The sequence below is a fragment of the Sardina pilchardus genome, chromosome 22 (assembly GCF_963854185.1).
Source record: "Sardina pilchardus chromosome 22, fSarPil1.1, whole genome shotgun sequence".
Taxonomy (NCBI): Eukaryota; Metazoa; Chordata; class Actinopteri; order Clupeiformes; family Clupeidae; genus Sardina; species Sardina pilchardus.
Window position 1 is genome coordinate 26,277,217 of NC_085015.1, and position 23,157 is coordinate 26,300,373.

Consider the following 23,157-nt stretch of genomic DNA (forward strand, 5'->3'; position numbering starts at 1 on the left):
TTTCCGCCATGATGGATTTCCCGCCATTTTGGATTTTGTCAAAAACACTCAAAATGTATCAGGGGTCACAAATTTTGTCCGACCGACACCAAACTTTACATGGAGCATCCTCAGATGATGCCTTACCAACGCATTGCTTTTTGTCTTCGGAAGTATTACCGTTCGCCCAAAACAGCGAATCGAAATTCGTGGCGAGGCCGCCAAACAGGAAGTGGGCTCATATTTCAGCAACCCTTTCACGCATCAAAACTAAACTTAGTACGTGGACTCATAACCCCATCTGGAGGACCCTCAAGAAATTTGGTGACCTTTGACCTCTAGGGGGCGCTGTTATTCAAAAACAGGCTTTTTGGCCTATAACTGCTGTTGTGCTTAGAATTACAATGTACTAGTGATGTCTAGTAATACTTTGGAAGATACTTATGTTGACAGATGACAACTTGTGACATCAACGTAATTGATTCGGCCGCCATATTGGATTTAATCAAAAACACTAACAAATTTCCCTAGGTCACAAATTTCAACTGATCCTCACCAAAATTGGCACAGACCATCTTCAGACCATGCCTTGTTAGTGTTCTGATTTCTGTAACAATTGACAGAAGCGTTTGCCCGTCGCAGCCAATCGAAATTCGCGGCGAAGCTGGCAAACAGGAAGTGAGCCCATATCTTAGCAGCCTTTGCATCTATCAACACCAAACTTAGTATATGGGCTTGTGACCTAATCGGGATGACACCCAATACATTTGGTGACCTTTGACCTCTAGGGTGTGAAGCCACCAAACAGGAAGTGAGCTCATATCTCAGCAACCTTTGAATCTATCAAAACCAAACTTAGTGCATGGGCTCGTGACCAGATCGCGAGGACTCTCAAGAAAATTGGTGACCTTTGACCTTTAGGATAGCTTCAATTAGCAAAAATGCAAGTTCGCTTGTAACTTTTGACGTGTTAGACATGAAACTTGTTCTGACTGCTTACGGCCATATGTCTCATTGCGGCATTGAGCCAACAGTGTCGAGTTGCCGTAGTTACTCCGGCCTACTGCTTGGCCCCCTCATTGCTGCTTGCAGCTATATTTATGAAAGTGTTTGATAACGATGTGCTTTTTTTTGTATGGGCTCTTTGTGTGGATGGTAGAGATGATGCTGGGCTGTCATATTATCTTCAGTGGTGTGTTGCGGGCTTCACGTCTCACAGGCCTGTCCGGCTAGCTGTAAACAGTGCAACTAAACTCGATGTGCCACGTCGGTCAGCGCGGCCCCCTGTATTCCGTGTGAGGGAGAGCTAGGATTTGCTGTAGCGCTTGTGCAGAGAAAGCGCTCGTTGACCTGAGGTTGTAGTAGCCCAGTGCCGCCCTCTCTTCCTAACCGAGCTTTTCAGTGGCATGAGGTGCACTGGCTTTTTTCCACCAGTTTTATGTTTTGGTACAGCGTTGGCTCAGGGCGCTCAGTGTTGCTTTCAAGCTTTCATTTGTATCGGTTTCTTTATGGGGGAGGAGGGTCCATTTCAGATCTGCACAGCACTCCATACCCCCACCTATGCTGACTCCGTCGTCAACTCCACGGTGAGGATGCCCCTCAGAGTGGTCAGGATGGGAGAGAAGGAGACTCCGTAACGTGCTCTCATGGTTCACCACAGCTACCACACCGTACTGTACAGTGCTCTATATTCTTGCCTTGTAAATAACGGTCTCACAGAAAGCAAGTTTGCTTCGTTTGGTTTTACGCTCTGTCCTTGCCTACCCGCTCTCTATGTTTTATGAATATTTTTTATTTTGGTTTTGAATGTAATGTCTTCAATAAATGAACTGTTTCTGAGATCTGTATTGATATTTTTCTGTTTTATACATTATTACAATGTACTGGTAGTATAGTTGAACTATTTTAAGGGTAGTTCTATGAGATGAAGGTGCAGAAATAAAGAAGAATATTTTTTAAGCAACACAATGTAGGAATTTCCCCTTTTGTCAAATTTTACTCTGTACCCATTTGGTCCAAAGGGGTACTCAATCTGTCTAAAACCTGATGAAGCGGTTCATGGTCCTACCTGTTACAATGTGACCTCTCAGTAGTAAATAACATGACAAGACTACTTATTTAGTGCTAGCTCTATTCTAATGATATGTTATCCCCCAGAGAGAAGAAATACTATTTTCTGATTGGCTGCTGAGTGCCTATTTATTCTGAATACCGGGACCATGGAAGAGGACCTCTGTGATGTTGGTAAATTAAGTTGAATAACCATTCGTGAAATTCCCTCGTCTATTAATTCCGTATAGTGGGACATCTCGGAGGCGATAGCTGTTTGGCTGTTGTATTATGACTCACTCACTATTATTTTCAACTAAACACAAAATGGTAGCAAAGTGGAACAATCAAAAGAGAAAATGGTTGAGGATGAAAAATCGACATAATTGCAAAGAAAAAAATTACATGTAGGCCTATCTCTGAAGGAAGTTGGAATTAATAGAAGTATACAGTCTCAACCTGCTATTTCACTGTTGATCAGATTAGACTCCACTGTCTAATCATTGTGCAGAGTAGAAGTACAAAGCAGTAACATTAGTAAACCGTAGTAAAAATTATATTGATGCAGAATGTATTACAAGAAAAAACTAAATAAATATCAGTATGAACCATATTATAGACAGATTTGTACATTATGTACAGCTACTGTATGTAGAGCCTGGTCACAATACTAAGCAGTTGTAGTGCAGAAAGTTACATTGTAGTAAGTCATTGTAGAGTTGTAAGATGTACACTACATATTGCCAAAAGTATTCATTCACCTGTTTTGACTCACATATGAACTTCAGTCACATCCCATCCTTAATCCATAAGGTTTATTATGACGTCTGTCCACTCTTTGCAGCTACAGTACAACAGCTTCAACTCTTCTGGGAAGGCTTTCCACAAGGTTAAGGAGTGCGTTTATGGGATTTTTTGACCATTCTTTCAGAAATGCATTTGTGAGGTCACACACTGATGTTGGACGAGGCGACTGGCTCTCAGGATCCGCTCTTATCCCAAAGGTGTTCTGTCGGGTTGAGGTTAGGACTCTGTGCAGGCCAGTCAAGTTCTTCCACACCAAACTCTGTCATCCTTGCCTTTATGGACCTTGTTTTGCGCACTGGTGCACAGTCATGTTGGAACAGGAAGTGGCCATCCCCAAACTTCTCACAAAGTTGGGAGCATGAAATTGTCCAAAATCTCTTGGTTAATGCTAAAGAATTCAGAGTTCCTTTTACTGGAACTAAGGGACCAAGCCCAGCTCAGGGATAGCCCCTTCCTGTCCTTAAAGTGACAGCCAACTACAGTAATCTCACATCGCCAATACAGTGAAGGCTATGACTTAAATGACCTAAAGTTAAACTAATTAATAACCAAGCTAATTCATCTTAAATTAAAATTAAAATGCACATAGTCTAATGATGTGGAGCCAAAGAACCTTCAGTGGATGATTTCCTTTTGAGAGCTGCTGAAGTAAGTTGCATGTACCTCTCTAGACGAGTCGGCTGTTTCTCCTGTGGAGAAAAATGAATGCACAGTCACAGATTGAGTTTCATATTACAGTATTTCTCTAAAACCACAAGATCAGACTGTAGGACTCTATCTACTGTAGGACTTCCGCTGTATTAAATGGCCTGCTTGGAGTTCATTATGAAGGTCAGACTACAAGTTGGGGAGCGGTTTCACTGGTCTGTGCAGTTATATTGAGCAATATTGACATTTAAAGCTGTTTTAGGATTGCTTAAGACAAGGAGCTGCTGGCATGACTGTAAAGAAGCATTATTGATGAGATAGTCGAAATTCGAACCGGCTAAATTCATTGTAAACAGCATTTGACTGATAGATGGTAGTTGAACCCATATATATATAGGACTTGCCCCACAAAGGACTTTATGTAAGGGCAATTCCATATCAGTTGGAACAGGTCCGACACCATGGTCCTCAGTTTTTCCTGATTTTTGGTGCACATGTTCCACCATGTCTCATTAGAAGAAAACCAAAATTTTAGCTTTTAGGACGCGTCTAACCACATTTGAAGAGCCATATCTCAGAAACTAAACAAAACTAAACAGCTAAAATTTTGGTTTTCTTCTAATGAGACATGGAGGAACATTTGGACCAAAAATCAGGAAAAACTGAGGACCATGGTGTCGGACCTGTTCCAACTGATATGGAATTGCCAGTAATCTAAATATCTAACAGAATATGCTTATTACAAGATAACAATCACTTGAATACTGCTTCGTGTACTTCCCAACAACTCCACCACAGCTCTCTTTAGCCTAGTCCCTGGCTTTCCGGCAACCATAAATTCTCTGCCAGGACTTGTTGGTCAGAAAGACGTGATTGGTTTAGACCCTTGTCAGTCAAATATGTCTGCCAATGGGAAAGCATCCGCCCTCTGTGGTACGTTTGTCTCAAAAAGATTCAATCAAAAGAAAAAACACTTCAAAACTTTTTTTCACCTCCAAAAGGAAAACATTTTCAATCAAAGAAAAAAAGGGTTCAAATGCAATTCTTTGGGTCTCAAATAGTTTTGGCATTCAAAAACGTTTTTCAATGACTGAAATAGTTTTTTTTTAGTTCTATTGAAGTTGGGGTTTTGATTGATTTGTTTTTTTCTTTGAAGCAACATCTTTTTCTATTGAATAAAGACACAAATGTCCTACCCATATTATGGCCCAAACAAAAAAAATATTACTTCAATCAAAAAGGCTGCTTTAAATAAAAAACTTTCACTTCTATTACAAAAAACAATTTCAATAAAAAAAAAAGGCGTTCAAAGGCATTTTTTTTTGTCTCAATTTTTTTTGCATTCAACTACATTTTTTCTTTGATTGAATTGTGTTTTCTTTGAGTCATTATCTGGAGAGACTAAGGCCTGATATATACACAAGTCAGGTTCATGGCCGCAGCCATATTGAAATGGGGGAAACAAAACATCTCCGCCATGCAGCGCCATAGGAACCCATTCATTTTTTAGTGAAGATCCACCGGTCTTCAGGTAGGCCTACGGGCATCTCATATAATCCAAACCGACCTAGTTCGATTTGTGTATACTGTATATCAGGCCTTAGTCTCTCCAGATAATGATTCAAAGTATAAAAATGACATGTTAATTAAAAGTTTGACTAATACCTTTTCACGCTAAATTGAATGGGTTCCTATGGTGGAGGCGATTTTCTTTCCCCCATTCCAATATGGCGGAGGGCTGTGACGTAGGAACCTGACATCGAGAATAGGCCTATGGCGGCCGTATTCCACATTCGTTCTAATAGAACTCAACGGACAATGCGGTATCATTTACAATATTGGCGATCACTTTGGTGATTTAATCATCAGTAACCTAATATTAAGTATTGTGTGATCATTCACACCAGTGGCCATCTAAGATTCTGCTCAACCCTCCACAAACACAGAAATTTTTTCTATATCATATATTTTGGAATTCATAACTGTATTTTGTTGATAATGTTTAGTATTTTACCTGAATAATTATTAGTAGCTACAAATGTTTAGTCATTTGTGTGCTGATTTCAAGACTATAACACTTACTCATAGGCCTATTTTTAAATGGTGTGTAGGCTATAAGCCTAGGTCTACTTGAGTGTGAATTAGTGAAGTGTGCAATGGAGTGCCTGTCGCTTTAAGAAATACGTGAGGTAGCTTTCTATCTCACGGTTTTACGCGAGTGAAATAAAGGATGCATGACAAGGATATGTGGATGCAATTAATTTTGCTTTCTGTGTCATTAGATAAAATACATGTTCAAAACAAGCCTGTAAACAGGCAAATCGTGTGTCACACGCCGAAAGCGTGAGAGTTGGCAGCTCTGAATATGCTTGGTTAACTAATAACGCACGGAACATTTCTCTAAGTGTGAAAGAGTGTCTGGAGTAGCACTAGTTTCGAGGCTACGCAAAATAACACGTCGCAGCCAGTCTGCTGGAGAGCCCGGTCAGAATAGGAGATCGCAACTCACCAGTCGGCTGAGTCGTAATCGCAATTCGCCCAAATGTATAATCCAGTCGGTTCCAGAATGCATGCTAGACAATAGCCCGTAGCCTAATTAGAGATCACCTAGCTTGTGTGGGTAGTTTTCTTCAGAGGCTTACGGAAAGGGTTCTGTCTTGCTAGAGCCGTAGGCTATCGTATGGAAAGAAAGTAATGTCATCGCCTCCTGAGAGTTTAACTGAGTGGATGGGATTTTTTTTTATTTGTATAGGCTGTATACAGTATAGGCTAGGCTATATCGGTCCACATCATGGACTGAATCGAATGCTTTCCTTATGCATTGGGGTCACCTCTATTGAATCTAGTGGTCATACACTTTTTTAGGATTAGTTGAATTGTTTTGAGGTTGTTGTTTTTTTGTAACATGTTGCAACCAGAGCCATATAGACATAGGCTACATTACTATTACTTTAATTATTATTATTTATTTATTTTATGTAAAGCACTTTGGTGCAATGATGTTGCTTTTAAATGTGCTATATAAATAAAATATGATTTGACTTGACTTGACATGTAGGCCTACTGTATCTACATGGCTCTGGTTGGATCGAACTTAGTGGCATGTGACGTCACCTCTTTATAACGCTTGCTTGAGCTGTTTCTATGGGCACAAAGATGTCACAATCAGTGACGTTGACTAATCTAAACGTCATAATACCCCCAAAGCTATTAGAATGGCATTGGTTTCATTTACAATATTGGCGATCACTGAAGAGTTTACCGAGTCTTCTGTTTTCTCAAAGAGGCTATTTATATTTCACTGGTACAGTATGTTTTCTCATAGCTATAGCCTATAGGACTACTGTAGGTAGGGCTCCTGATATTATAGCATTATTTTCAAACAACTGTAAAATAGACTTGACGTGCAGAATAAAGTAGTTTAAAGCATAAACAAATGTAGGCCTACATACTAAATGTAGGCTATGGGTAAGTCCCATATAGTTAAAATAATTAAGAATGCAAATCTTCCTGTCAACTTAAGTCAAAAGTCTGTGTTTAAATGATCAACAAACAAACATGCAAAATAAATTGTATTCTTAACCATGTGTATTCTTTGAATCCAGCTTTATCGTTTATCATGGAGTTGAAACCACATAAGATGTATGAATTCTTCTGTCCACCCAATCTTCCAATATGTTACCTGCTGGAACCAATGGCCAGGCGTGCCATGGTAAGACAATATTCTGCTAATGAAAAAATACACCAATAGCATGGTATGTTAAGTCTGATGGGTACAAAAACCTAGAGTGTAAATGATGACAATTTTATTTATCTGTCAGTTGCAGTCTGCAGAAGAGGATGACCTGGACCTGGTGAATGGTTTGATTCGCTTTAATGATCTGGTAAAAACTCCCTTATTGCCTCGCCAATATCAGCTTTCACCAGCAGTTTTATACTCTGTAATAGTACATTGTGTATGTTTGTTTCAAGTAAAATATGTAAGTTGTTACATATAAGTGTTGTGAAGTTAAAATCATTGTATCTGTCTATGAACCAGGGCCAACTCTCTGATATGGACGCAGGCACGGATATGGAGTGCTCCACAACAGCTTCCGACTATGAGGAGCCTATTGGATATTATAACAAATATAAGAACCTTAACAATGACTTCATCCCCCCAGCTCCTCCACCCTCTCCTCTGTCCTATACACTGTCTGACTTCAGTGACTCTTCAGAGGATGGATCAGATCGCTTGTCTGTTAGTAGTGATACACTGTCTGACTTCAGTGACTCTTCAGAGGTTGGATCAGATCACTTGTCTGTTAGTAGTGATACACTGTCTGACTTCAGTGACTCTTCAGAGGATGGATCAGATCGCTTGTCTGTTTGTAGTGAGGAGTCTTGGCATAACACAAGTGTCTCTGATCGTCCTGCGTCTAGTCCAGTTAGGACCATTCATGTACCTGACAGAGAGCACGGAGAGAAGCAGCAGATAGGGACTGCTGATCTGTGGGACCAGCTGGAACAACAAGATCTCAGGGACCAGTGGATCCAGAAGCAGTTACAGAGAGAGACAACTCTAAAACAGAAATTCCTCAAGTGGCTGCCCAAAGTAAAACAAATGGAGAGGACCAAATTTAAGTATAATCCAAAACCACCTGGCAAGATTTCCATCTTAATAGACAAATTCCTTAGGATGAAGCGTTTAGGAGAAAGCAGAACAAAGAAGAAGAAGAAGAAGAAGAAGAACAAGAAGAAGACGACAAAGCAGAAGGAGAAGAAGCAGAATAAGGAGGAGAATAAAGAAGGGAATGAGGAGGAGGAGGAGGAGTATAAGGAGGTGCCAAAGAAGGGGGTTTGGGAGTCAGATTCAGATAGTCAGTACGATGACTATTTGGCAATGGAGGGTAAGGGCGAGGAGGAGGAGGAGGAGGATGATGAGGACCAGGATGAGGAGGAGGTGAAAAAGCCAGGCTTCCTTATGAAGCTCTTTGGAAAAAAGAAAAAGAAGAAAAATAGATATTGTGATCAGGAGCACAAAGAGTACTTGGACAAGGAGGGTGAGGACGAGGAGGAGGAGGATGAGCAGGACAAGGATGAGGAGGAGGCAAAAAAGCCAGGCTTTCTTGTAAAGCTCTTTGGAAAAAAGAAAAAGAAGAAAGACGGAAAGAAAAGAGTCGAGGAGTCTGAAATAATTGAAGAAGGGGCAGATGAAACAACACCGGCCACAAAAAGCACCCAGAAGAAACCAAGCTTTCTTTCGAAGCTCTTTGGCAAAACAAAAAAGAAGAGGAAAGGAAACCAGGAGTAGTTGGAGGAGGCAGGGGCGTCTGATGGGTCAGAAGGACACCGAGATGAGGCAGACCAGGACATGGCGTGGATATGGATATGGCCAGAGGGCAACATCAAGACCTTCATTGACTTAGAGCTGGTATTGAGAATGGAGATCAAAATGGTATTTTCTACGGAGGTAGGCATTATCTACTTCATAATCTCCAGGGCAGGTGCAGGGTGAGTATTAATTTTAACCTTTTCCTAGACTGGCACATTTTCATAGATTACATGTTACATCATGTAGTATGTAGGCTGAGTTGAAGAGTAGAGCATGTAGCCCAGTATAATCTAATGGGTTTCGCTGGGCATTCGGAAGGTAACTATCTCCCTATGCCCACTGTGTAGACGATGTGCTTTGATGTTCTTCTTCTCTTATCAACAGATCAAAGATCTCCCGTAAAGCCTCACTGCTGGCCACTCTGATCCAGTCCCGTGTTGAGTCTTTGGCCAACACCACCCTCATGTCTCATCTCGGCTGAGCTGACCACTCCTCGACGCATACCTCTGTGCACAGGCCTACTCCTCCACTTTCTACCTCCAGTCTCAGAGCTGCAGCCAGCCAGAAGCAGATGGGCTCCCCCAATTTAGTCGGGTTCTGCTCAAGGTTTCTTCCTGGAACATGGGAGTTTTTCCTTGCCACTGTTGCCAAATGGCGTGCTTGTTGGGGGTTAAGGCTGTTTCTTCAGAAAATAAAATGGAAAAAAAGTGTTATATCTGTGTTTATTTATTAAAATATCTGAATATTCTGAATTTGTGAAGCAGCGAGTCCTGGCTGAGATGAGCTTCATAAGGGATGTTCAAGGCTTTGTAGGCTTTCTATGTAGTTTTTGCTGTGATTTTCAGAACTACTACCCTGTTTCAGTGTAATAGCAGATATATTGGGCCTACAATATTAGCTTATCTTACAGTCAGCAGGTATGTCACAGAGTGTGGAGGAAGAAACTGCACTGCACAAGGGACTAATTTAAAGTGTAGGCTCTCACAATGAACTCAGAACATTAAGATCAAAGACATGGCCGCAAGATGGATGCAGATCAGTTGTACACCTTTTTTCAATAATAATAGTTTTGTGGCTGGTAGAAAAATATTTTGGCCCTGTTTGTAGTGTAACAAACACATCATGTGAATAGAATACTGTTTCTGTATTCTCAATAAAAGGCAAATGATTTCTATTTTTGAGTTTTTTTTAAACTTAATAGATATGTCAAAATCAAATCGTATCGAATCGTATTGGAGGGAATTCTAAATAATCTAAAATAATCGAATCGCTGGCCTAAGAAATCGATTTTGTATTGAATCGTCATGAAGACTGAAGATTTACACCCCTAACACACACACACACGTTGACTATTTTTGTGGAGAGAATGTGCAGAACTGAGCAGCGGTCATATTGTGTACCGCTTTGCGGTACATCTAATTCTGATTATTTCCTAAGAGCACTTGATGGTACAGTAGGCCAAACTGGGAACAGTGGCCTCAAGAGTAAGAGAGTTGCAGAACAAGACAGGAACAGAACAGTTGTCATCACTCCTCAAGCTAGCCTGAAGTATAGTCACAAAACCAAATATGTATCTGTGTGGATGTCTAATGGCTAAATATGAATATGTCCCTTAACCCCTTGCTTTAACTCCACCAGTGTCTTTTCTAAGGTCATGATTATCGTCTGAATGAGGCTGGCCATATCCATATGCACCTAAAATATGTTTTTTGAGCTGTTGATTGATTGATTGAAAATACTCATAAGTGGTGAACTATACTATTACCAGGGTTAATATTGACAAAAATCATGTTTCTTGTATGAAGTAACATTTCGTATGATTTTGTATTAGAGATATTGCTCTCCGCGCCTTCTACAGGTTGAAACATGCCATGGCATGTTGCTCCAAAATACTATTGGAATGCTGACGTTGTCCTGCACTTCTCGTCCAACACTACGTCACCGGGTCGTCACAAATTAGGAATGAAACGCCCCAACACCTGCTGCCCTGATTAGCCTACCTGTGATGTCTGTAGCACTCATTCCCAGATTGACACAAAATCACCATGGTTGATTGGCTGCAGCAGGGCTGCACTCCCTTCCAAATTTCAGAACGTCCTGCCCATTTTGAAAGCCTTTTTCAGAAATGTGAAGTGGGTGGAGTTATGGGGTGAAGTGACTCTTTAAGGAAATCTTCTGCAAGGTCTGCCTTCACTTTGGCTTCTCGTTATCAAAACAAATAGAATAGACAGCAATACTTAGGTACCCATTACGTACAACTTAATTAGCAGCATTTAATTTACATATAACCACTGGCAAATATGATTATTACATACTGTAAGATAAAAGTCAAGGAATGTCACCTTAACTTCCTTGGCTCAGACTCAATGTCAAACACCATAGTTAATTTCAAACAACTAACTACTTTAGTCTACCGGGATAAGGATATTGCTTATGATTGGATGCTAACCAATGCCTTTGAAGTGAGTGTTAATGAATTAAATAGGACAATTTAGGACAAACTTACCCTTAACAAAAAACACTCCTTAGTGAGCCCACCCTCCCTTTGGCTTCTTTCCCTGGCACCACTCAATAAAGGTTGAGTAGGGGGGAAATAGATTTCCATCGTGGTCCATTTTGGAATCATCAACTTTCACATCACTTTCATTTCATCATGAACTTCCCTGAATCCTCCCCTTCAATCCACTGTAGCCTACCACAGCAAACTTCCTCTCCATATTCTGAAAAGATAATTCACTTACTTCTGGTTGATGCAATCCTTGGATCCTCTGGCTGACGTGATGACGGAGGACCACACTGGCACGGCATCAGTGATTGATTCAAAAGCTGGGCAAGATCTCGTAGAGTTTTGCGAGATTTGGAAACGCTTATCCGCTGTAGTTGTTCCTTCGGGCTATGAACAGAGGTGTCAAAAGTATTCACATCCATTACTCAAGTAGAAGTAAAGATACTAGGGTTAAAAACGACTTCTGTAGAAGTGGAAGTATCAACTCAAACGTTGTACTTAAGTAAAGTATAAAAGTACTGGTTTTAAAACTACTTAAAGTATAAAAGTAAAAGTAATATAAGGGGAAAAATGCCAAAAGTTTAGGCCACGCCACAGGGGCCGATATTGCACTACCCCACTAGCCCACCCCATAATGACTATAATGATATAAAATAATGTTGAAAAACTTGGGATGCACTTGCTACCTGTTTCAGCCGTATATACTGTATGCCCATTGAACATGAACGCATTCTAGTAACAATGCAGATACAATATGTGTACTACTGAGCATAAACATGTGTTTCATGGAACGGAAGATGTGACTAGTTGCTAAAGTATTAATGGTGCAAAAAGTAAAACTTCAGAAGCATGTTATCAATAACCTTTATTAGAATGTAAATGTACATCCAAGATCAGCTGCAGGAATTTGTGAGGGCAACAGATGCAAGATAACAAAACTGGACAAGAAAATTGGTATTATCAGGGCAGTCTTAGTATACACTTGTATGGTTGTCTATGCAGTATACATTAGTGCTGTCAAAATTCATGATTAATCCAGGTGATTATTCAAGAAAAAAAAAACTTGGTTTGTTTTTGAGGGTGGAGCCAAAGAACCTTCAGTGGATGATTTCCTTTTGAGAGCTGCTGAAGTAAGTTGCGTGTACCTCTCTAAACGAGTCGGCTGTTTCACTATGGAGTTTAATTTGTGCCAAAATGTTCAAACAATACTTTTTCAAATTCAAACAAAAATCAATTAATCAAAATATCAAATACAAAATCTAAACAAAAAAAATAAAGTCGAAAAAAAAATCTAAACTCGCAAACAAATGATTTGTGTAGTTGCAAAAAAAAACAGTTTGAATAACTTGTCTTTTGGTTTACAATAACAACAATCATTTGCAGCGACATCATTCGTTTGTTTGCTCCTGGCTTTTTCAGTTGCGATTCTGGCTCTCGCGTTTGCGCTGCCTGTTTTTTTGCTTGCGGTTCTGGCACAAACTTCACATGTGGGTGGGTGTCTGTGGGGTGCATTCCTATTGGCTGATGCGTTTTGACTGACAGCTTTACCAGAGACGGTTTATAAAGCGAGACGATTCATATGAGGGTAAATTCTGGTTTCATTGTGACGCAACTGCCACTCCCATTTAGGAGGCAAACGGAGGTATTTATATGGGAGAAATAATTCTACACCTTTCTAAACCGATTATTTCGTCACTGAACACGCCCCTTTAGGAGGCAGGAAGTGCTGCTATTTCGTTCCATTGAAAAACCCCTTTATGATTCATCTTAGTAACTATACGATCTTTGGCTTTACTATGGATTCAAGCGCAAGAGCTACCCACCTCCCCCCTTCCCCAGTAGGCAGCGGTGCAACGCTCTTTTTGGCCACTATGTACAGGTATATGGGATGTGGCGCTATTGAGCACAGTATGTCAACCGCCATAAGAAGAAGAAAAAGATATTTGACCACAGTAAGCTACACCAAAGCCATCGATGGGCTACACGCGTTATGGACTCAAAACAATGGGTTTTCCTCACTACTCATTAACCCAAGGTAAGAAGTGTAATCTAATTTGTTATGGGTCTAATTTTCACGTTTATGTGGGATGTTATGGCGTAGTTGTTACAATACTGACGCTGGTTTTAAGGTATCAGATGGCTATCTTAGCATCGTAGGTTTGTCCACATACAAACGAGGCTTTTGATGAAATGTCGCAGTAAATTATGAATTCATACCATGTATTTATTTGTTCAGAAGTATATTGTTAATGTCCTCGTGTTATATAAGCGTATGTGTCCGATTATGTCGAAATATCGCTATGTTGTCAACGGTAGTCTAGCATAGTATGAGTGCGATGGTGCGATCTATCTGTGGTCAGTTCATGGCCCTGGCGATCTCTGGAGGTCCACTCTTTGTGAAGGTTTGGAGACCACAGACATAGTATAACCTTAGTTAGAGTATTGGTTCATTTGCCTGAGAAAGACCCAAGGGTCGAAATGTTACTTTTTGTAAACATGGGAGCTCAGCTCAAGCAGTGTTGCCAACGTTACCTTCTTCTGTTACATCTCCCCAGGAAATGTTATTAAGCACTGTGACCAGCTCTGTCTTTTGATTAGTACATGTAATTTGTCTTTTGCTTGTGCTTGTGTGTTTGTGCAGAACAACTCATCGTGATGGAGCACCTGTACTCCCTGATACAGCATCTGAGGGGATTCCTCAGACAGGACGCAGATGTGTATGTGGACAAACCTAAATTAGACCCATAACAAATTAGATTACACTTCTTACCTTGGGTTAATGAGTAGTGAGGAAAACCCATTGTTTTGAGTCCATAACGCGTCTCTGCTTTGGTGTAGCCTACTGTGGTCAAATATCTTCTTCTTCTTCTTATGGCGGTTGACATACTGTGCTCAATAGCGCCACATCCCATATACCTGTACATAGTGGCCAAAAAGAGCGTTGCACCGCTGCCTACTGGGGAGGGGGGGAGGTGGGTAGCTCTTGCGCTTGAATCCATAGTAAAGCTGTCAGTCAAAACGCATCAGCCAATAGGAATGCACCCCACAGACACGGTTCGTGTATGCTTCGTTCATTTGATATTCAATTGAGAATCAAAAATAAAAAAATACAAAAATGACTTGATATTTCATTATGTGTTTATGAATGTGATACGAAGAAGCAATTAACGCGTTGTCAGACTTTCGATTTCGTGGTCAGATCAAAAGTAGAACATTTGATAAAATGACTTAGGGACAAAATTGATTTTGATATTTATTTTTTTCCGATTGCTGTGACCCCGGAAATTATTTACTTCCAATTGCCAGCTGCTGCTTCTGTCAGACCAGTCCGAATATAACTTAACCATAGGCTATACACAATTTAACCTAAAGACTATGGTTAGCCTAGGCTATAGGCTATTTAAACGTCCCCTCAGCTGACAATCTAGTTTTTTTTATTTGAATTGTTTGCTCTGCTTGTGAATGAAGTTGTGGTCCACTTTTTGCTAAAATAGCCCATAGCCTATATTTCACATGTCTTTCGTCCGAGTGGTTGTAGTGTAGTGATGGCACAGAAAACTCCTGCAGCTGTTGTGAGCAACGCGAGCATGCGCAAAGAAACCAGTAGTTGGGGAAAAGCAGACATACAAACATAACACCGGCAAACACAGGGCCAATGCTACAGCGGACTTAAACTGCCACCTCGTGGCGATAAGTTGTAATACAACTCAATGTGCGTGAATTACTGTAAGTGGCCACTTCTAGGGAATTCCAATGTGCACTCACTAGTTCGTTATCTTTTTATTCTTTATTGTAGCACCATGCCTAAAAAACAAACGTTTCGGCGTCAAGTCGTCCTCAGTGTGTCAACCCACTGTAGCCTACTTCCATGCAATAACGTGGCCTGATAGCCTAGGCTACTACAGACTAATCATTAGGCTTTCTATAATCATGGAGCAACGATTTGGGCGAATGCAATGTTCAAGAAAACAGGCACGAGAAGGGAGATGATTTTCTAACGATTCAACAATGAAACTGAGTTGCGCAAAGTCGCAGTTTCTGGTTTGCCAGACAATATTTTCTGTCGCTAAAATTGCCAAAAGTCGCTAAAGCTAGCAACAAATAAGTCACTAAATTGGCAACACTGATGAGCACTGAAAGACCAAGAAAGTGACTTTGAATTGACTTCCAGGTCACAGCAATGGGGAAAACAAAATTATCAAAATCAGTTAGCCCTGAGTCCGTTTTTTAAATGTTCTACTTTTGATCTGACCACGAAATCAAAAGTCTGAAAAACAAAGCGTTATTTTCTTCTTCGTATCACATTCATAAACAAATAATGAAATAACAAGTCATTTGTTTGATTTTTTTTTATTTTTGGTTCTTAATTGAATATCAAATGAAAGAAGCATACACGGACCAGACACCCACCCACATGTGAAGTTTGTGCCAGAACCGCAAGCAAAAAAACAGGCAGCGCAAAAAAACAGGCAGCGAGAGCCAGAATCGCAACTGAAAAAGCCAGGAGCAAACAAACAATGATGTCGCTGCAAATGATTGTTGTTATTGTAAACCAAAAGACAAGTTATTCAAACAGTTTTTTTTTGCAACAACACAAATCATTTGTTTGCGAGTTTAGATTTTTTTTTTTTCAACTTTATTTTTTTTGTTTAGATTTTGTATTTGATATTTTGATTAATTGATTTTTGTTTGAATTTGAAAAAGTATTGTTTGAACATTTTGGCACAAATTAAACTCCATAGCTTTCTATCTCACGGTTTTACGCGAGTGAAATAAAAGATGCATGACAATATGTGGATGCAATTAATTTTGCTTTCTGTGTCATTAGATAAAATACATGTTCAAAACACTAACAAGTTGAAGAACATCTTTCAGGGATCATATAAGAGATGAGTGTCTTGCAATGTTCCTTTATGATTTTAGTGAGCACTATGATTTAGCTCTCTCCAGAAGTTATTTATCCACACCAAACAAAACAGTGCAACAAAAGTGCAACAAGTTAGTTGTAGGCTAGGGAATGAGGTTCATCCACACAAACAGATTTCTTTCAAGATGTTAAGTTTAAGAGAGTGGTTTAAGAGAGTGAGTTCTTAATTAATGATAGGCCTATGATTTGTGACAATATCAACATAGCCTACCTCTCTGACCAGATTGCGATTTTCTCCCGCGGGTGTCTCCTTCTTCTGTCGCAAACTTAGATGTCTATGCAATAGGGTTAGCCTACTGTACAGTGGCGCTTCTTAGCGCCATATAGGCTACCGTTGGGGAGTTTTAAAAGGAACAAAGGAATCTCAACCCAAAATCAGATTTTGTTTTGCGTGAGAAAATGGATGTATGGCGTGCGTGCGTGTGTAAACAGGCAAAATCGTGTGTCACACGCCGAAAACGTGAGAGTTGGCTGTTTTATGCTTGGTTAACCCGCACGGAACATTTCTCTCTAAGTGTGAAAGAGTGTCTGGAGTATCACTAGTTTAGGGGGTTAATTCGAGGCTACGCAAAGTAAAAACGTCGCAGCCAGTGCTCATTGCCAGTCTGCTGGAGAGCCCAGTCAGAATAGGCGATCGCAACTCACCAGTCGGCTGAGTCGTAATCGCAATTCGCCCAAATGCATAATCCAGTCGGTTCCATAATGCATGCTAGCCAATAGCCCGTAGCCTAATTAGAGAACACCTAGCTTGTGTAGGTAGGTTTCTTCAGATGCTATGGAAAGGGTTCTGTCTTGCTAGAGCCGTAGGCTATCATAAGGAGAGAAAGTAATGTCATCGCATCCTGAGAGTTTAGCTGAGTGGGATTTTTTTGTATTTAAGTAGGCTATAAAAAATATAGGGGCCTAGGCTATATCGGTCCACATCATGAACTGAATTGAATGCCTTCCTTATGCTATGCATTGGGGTCACCTCTTTCTAGTGGTCATACTTTATTTTTTAGGATTAGTTGAATTGTTTTGAGTTTTTTTTTGTAACATGTTGCAACCAGAGCCATATAGACATAGGCTACATTACTATTACCTTAATTATTATTATTTATTTATTTATTTTATGTAAAGCACTTTGGTGCAATGCTGTTGCTTTTAAATGTGCTATAATAAAATATGACTTGACTTGACTTGACATGTATCTACATGGCTCTGCATGGTTGCAACGAACTTAGTGGCATGTGACGTCGCCTCTTTATAAAGCTTGCTTGAGCTGTTTCTATGGGCACAAAGATGTCATAATCAGTGACGTTAACTAATCCAAACGTCATAATACCCCCAAAGCTATTAGAATGGCATTGGTTTCATTTACAATATTGGCGATCACTGAAGAGTTTACAGCGTCTTCTGTTTTCTCTAAGAGGCTATTTATCCTTCACTGGTATGTTTTCTCATAGCTATTAGCCTATACTGTAGGTAGGGCTCCTGATATTAGCATTATTTTCAAACAACTGTAAAATAGACTTGACGTGCAGAATAAAGAGTAGCCTAGTTTAAAGCATAAACAAATGTAGGTCTACATACTAAATGTAGCATATGGGTAAGCATATAGTTAAAATAATTAAGAATGCAAATCTTCCTGTCAACTTAAGTCAAAAGTCTGTGTTTAAATGATCAACAAACAAACATGCAAAATAAATTGTATTCTTAACCATGTGTATTCTTTGAATCCAGATTTATCGTTTATCATGGAGTTGAGACCACATAAGATGTATGAATTCTTCTGTCCACCCTATGTTTCAGTATGTTTACTGAAACCAATGTCCAGTCCTGCCATGGTAAGTATTACAAATATTCTGCTAAAGAAAAAATACACCAATAGCACGGTATGTTAACTCTGATGGGTACAGAAACCTACAGTGTAAATGATGACAATTTTATTTATCTGTCTGTTGCAGTCTGCAGGAGAGGATAACCTGGACCTGGTGAATGGTTTGATTCGCTTTAATGATCTGGTAAAAACTCCTTTATTGCCTCGCCAATATCAGCTTTCACCAGCAGTTTTATACTCTGTAATAGTACATGAAGTTAAAATCATTGTATCTGTCTATGAACCAGGACCAACTCTCTGATATGAACGCAGACATGGATATGGAGGGCTCCACAACAGCTTCCGACTCCCAGGAGGAGGACTATGAGGAGCCTATTGGATATTATAACAAATATAAGAACCTTAACTATGAATTCATCCCCCCACCTCCTCCACCCTCTCCTCTGTCCTATACACTGTCTGACTTCAGTGACTCTTCAGAGGATGGATCAGATCGCTTGTCTGTTAGTAGTGATACACTGTCTGACTTCAGTGACTCTTCAGAGGTTGGATCAGATCACTTGTCTGTTAGTAGTCATACACTGTCTGACTGACTGTACATCCAGAGCTGCAGCCAGCCAGAAGCAGATGGGCTCCCCCAATTTAGTCGGGTTCTGCTCAAGGTTTCTTCCTGGAACATGGGAGTTTTTCCTTGCCACTGTTGCCAAATGGCATGCTTGTTGGGGGTTAAGGCTGTTTCTTCAGAAAATAAAATGGAAAAAAGTGTTATATCTGTGTTTATTTATGTATTTATTATTCATCTTTAGCCACCTTTCTGAATTTGTGAAGCAGCGAGTCCTGGCTGAGATGAGCTTCATAAGGAATGTTCAAGGCTTTGTAGGCTTTCTATGTATTTTTTGCTGTGATTTTCAGAACTACTACCCTGTTTCAGTGTAATAGCAGATATATTGGGCCTACAATTTGTATTAGCTTATCTTACAGTCAGCAGGTATGTCACAGAGTGTGGAGGAAGAAACTGCACTGTAGACACATGGGACTAATTTAAAGTGTAGGCTCTCACAATGAACTCAGAACATTAAGATCAAAGACATGATTGCAAGATGGATGCAGATCAGTTGTAGGCCTACACCTTTTTTCAATAGGCCTAATAATAGTTTTGTGGCTGGTAGAAAATATGTTGGCCCTGTTTATAGCCTAGTGTAACATACACATCATGTGAATAATACTGTTTCTGTATTCTCAATAAAAGGCAAATTATTTCTAATTTTGAGTTTTTTTAAACAGCGCACTGCCTCCGCCCCTCGAGTGCTGGAGATTCATATTTTCATGAGCGACAGAAATCTGAAAAAAAAAGAAGATATTGGCGCTTGCCGATAATTTTGGATTGGAGATAGCCTACCTATGTCGTTCAAAGTTCCCATGATCAAAGAGGACACTAATACGCATGTGCAGAGCAAAAATCACAATTTGGACTTGCTGCGTCTCAAATAGAAACATCCCAACTCTACCGGAATGAATGGATAAACGTGCCCACAAGAGTTGGCCTACAAATAGGCTACCCACACATCCTAGGGTGCCTAGGGTGGGCTACTACTGCAGGTGAATACACATTTACTTACCTTGGCCGGGTTTCCCAGAATTGTTAAGAAGCTCTTAAGTGCTAAGAACTTCTTAGGAGCGTTGTAGGTGTAGGCCTATGTTGCAAAATTCAACGCTGATATGGGCGTAAGTTTGAAATGCCATCAGTCAATCCTTGAGTTTAGGTTAGCTTAGTGGATAGATAGATAGATAGATAGATAGATAGATAGATAGATAGAAAGATAGATAGACATACGTTATTAATCTCCAAGGGAAAATGCAAGAGTAGTAAGTAAAATTCTTAAATAAATGAAACAAAACTTCGACCATGTGACTGCAACTGGACTACGTGACACCTTACGGTGCGTTTAGGCAAGGATATTTGTCTCGTCGGCTATTATTAACTGAAATGAAACTTAAAGAGAAGAAATACCGTTGTCCTCTATGGTAGATACAGCATGTAACTGCAATTAGACTACGTGACCTGACAATGATAATTGTCTCGTAGGCTAGTTTTAGTTAATAGATTAAACGGAACTTGAAAAAAAAAGAGAAAAATAACCCCTAAGGACATTTTCGATACAGATGGTTCCCTTTGAACACTACATAAGAAAAAATAAAAATGCACACATCCCTTTGAAGTTTGAACACTGAAAAATGTCATACATGATGAGGTTGAGCTATAGCCTACAGACAATTATAGTAACACAGACAAACATCATGTAGGCTATCTTTTGCATGTGCAGATACCGAAATGTTGAAAAATACACTTAGTTGAAACCGTTCTTAATTTGCATTACAGTAGGCTAGAGCAGATAAAGTTATCCTACAACTGATTTTGGACTGTGACAAAAGACTTGAGACTTGGGCCACACCTGGGTCTGTGTCAGTTTTCAGTAACTGGGCAATTCTTGGGCCCGGGGACCGGGGACCAAGCCAGAAGTGGATTTACGTTGAGGCAGGGGAGTGGCCCAGGTGCGTTTCCCGAAAGCATCGTAAGCCTACGATGATCGTAAAGTCCCTCTTACGACCGTCTTAAGGTTTGCCGACTGTTTCCCGAAACCATCGTAGCTTAAGAGCATCGTGAAAACACTCATAGATCTACGAGTGATCCAGAGTGCTCGTTACTGCCTAGAGAGCGTCGTAACGCATATGCCTCAGTGGAGTCACCAGCAGGATATGCAGGGGGATTACAACTAAGAATATAATGATCCAATTTACGTTACCATTCTTTATTGTATTTACTTGTGATGATTCAGATTTTAGCGTGCAAAATAGCCTTCATTGAATGGACATATAATGTTATTAAAACCGGATAAGAATAGCCTAGCCTACAAGTTATGAAAGGAGACGTTGCCAGAAAAGTTTGCCATTATCTTTTTGTGTGGCCTTTTATTTTTTATTAGGCTTATGAGGTAAAAACAGAGAAAGGAATATGTGATTATAGTCTGTTCTGCGTCAAAATCTAAGACTATAGGCTATGTTATTTAAGCCTACACATTTTCTCATTTTCTTATCAACCTACCTCTTTATTCAAACGTCTGCTTAAGTGACACGTCGAAACATATTGCACAGGCAGCACACCGTGCTCTCACAAGTAGGTTAGCAAAGAACTACGATGTAGGAGTAAGCTAGCCGAAGCCTAATATGTTACATATCTTCCAACAAACATGAAAACGGGGCAACAATCTAATATTAAATAATAAAAAGTATGTATACGTGTGGCATATGGCCTAGGCTAATTGGAATGCTTACATGCAGATGTCAAAGGTTTTCTATTTTCGTATTTATGTTAATTAGATCCAATGTTCAGACGGTGGCTTAGCTATGACGTGCAGTCACCTGACATCACCATCAAATTAGGGGATATTTCAGAACTTTTATCGTGGACAGCTCCCTAAAGAGCATCGTAAGAGCAGTGCACGCGCGTTCACGCTACGAGCATGTTCGGGAAACAGTCGGCAAATCCTAACGATCGATCTTAAGATGAATCGTAGAAATCCCTCGTAAGAGTGTCTATCCATCGTTATCGGGAAACGCACGGACCAGACAAAAATGTGTTATGTGGATAGGTCAGTGCGATAGATGTCCTTTGGACTCGAATCTAAAGAACGAGGTAGCCTACTCCTCAGCATCCTTTTAGTTTAGAAATGGACAGCAGGTGAATAAAGCGAATTGACAGAACATAATACAATAATGTGTTCACTTTTTGCCTCTTAGCTACCTAATGATTTTTGACTATCGTTTGAAGTAGAAGTAGACTATTGTTAGCTTCATGTTAACTATGGAGGACCACACATTACTTTAGTATAAACAAATACATGCAGAAATGCAAATAAGAATTGCAGATGGCAACACTAAGGACAGACATCTGGGCTACAACTACCAATGTTTGTGTATTAGAGACAATATAATTGTATGTCAAAAATATGCTCTTTTGCACAGCAGGGGTCTGTTGGGCATTTGTCTATTCCAGTTTAAATGCATTAGTCTCCTATTTATGAAGGTGTAATATAGTATGCATTTCATTGTGTGAATGTTCAGTGTATTTTGACCCGAAAACTGAAATTGAAAGTGGAGAAACTAGAGCCATATCTCCACCTAGTGGAAGACTGCAGTGCATGGCTTAGATAGGAAACGTTTCTATTTTATATGCTAATAAATCTCCTGCCTAATTATACAAAATTCAGTGAACACTGCCCCAAAAGACAATTATGTTTGTGTGATATGATTTCATGAGTCATTGTTTACATGCTGGAGATAGGTGGAAGAGTTGTGGGTATTCAGCTAAGGTTAACCGTTCTACCAGTGAGCAGAGTGTCCACTGGGCACGGGAAGGTCATGTCCCCCACGGTCAGTTCCTGGCAGCAGACACTCCGAGAGCAACTCGTTGACATCCTATACACACACATGCCAATAAAAACAAACAGATGAACATCTGCATACCTCACGAAACAGAATAATAGAAAAGGCTGGCTCCATTTTTCCTGTCGCTCCACTTGTCTTCCTAACCACAATAAGATTCTGGGCTCCAGTCACTGACAGCATACACACTGATGAAAATCTACATGTAGTATTCTGATAAGAAATATTTGTATCCAAAGCATCTCCTAAGTCAAAAAGATAATGTAATATGTTCAGGTGACCGTCTGTGCAGGTCGATGCTGTCCTTGAAACCAAGGAGTACTGCTGTCTTGATGTTCATGTCAGTGGACTCTCGGAGATGGACCTGTTCCATAAAGGTCAAAAAGGTCAAGAAAAAGGTAAGTCATACTGTACGCGTTTGTGACTGTTGGCATGTCTGTTCTCATGTTCTCAGAGTTGCCCTCAAACTCCTGGTTGTGTAGGGCGATATTGCCCTTAATCTGCCTCTGCTGCCTTAATTTTCATGTCAGTAGACCCTCAAAGGCGTACCAGTCCAGTCCTGTAACGGTACTACAAAGGGAAGATTAAGACAGAATGGAGAAAAAAGGAAGAGAGAAAGAGATGGGAAAGGGGGGAAAGAGTAGTAGAGAAGAGAAGTAATTGGA

General features: G+C 40.1%; 1 long non-coding RNA gene across 1 annotated transcript; it reads left to right on the forward strand.

Moving 5' to 3' along the window:
- Nucleotides 1-6,736: 6,736 nt before the first annotated feature.
- On the forward strand, nucleotides 6,737-7,368 carry LOC134069978 (uncharacterized). The gene is made up of 3 exons (XR_009936873.1): nucleotides 6,737-6,787; nucleotides 7,089-7,195; nucleotides 7,305-7,368. It is a non-coding gene; the product is annotated as an uncharacterized LOC134069978 (long non-coding RNA).
- Nucleotides 7,369-23,157: the final 15,789 nt, after the last annotated feature.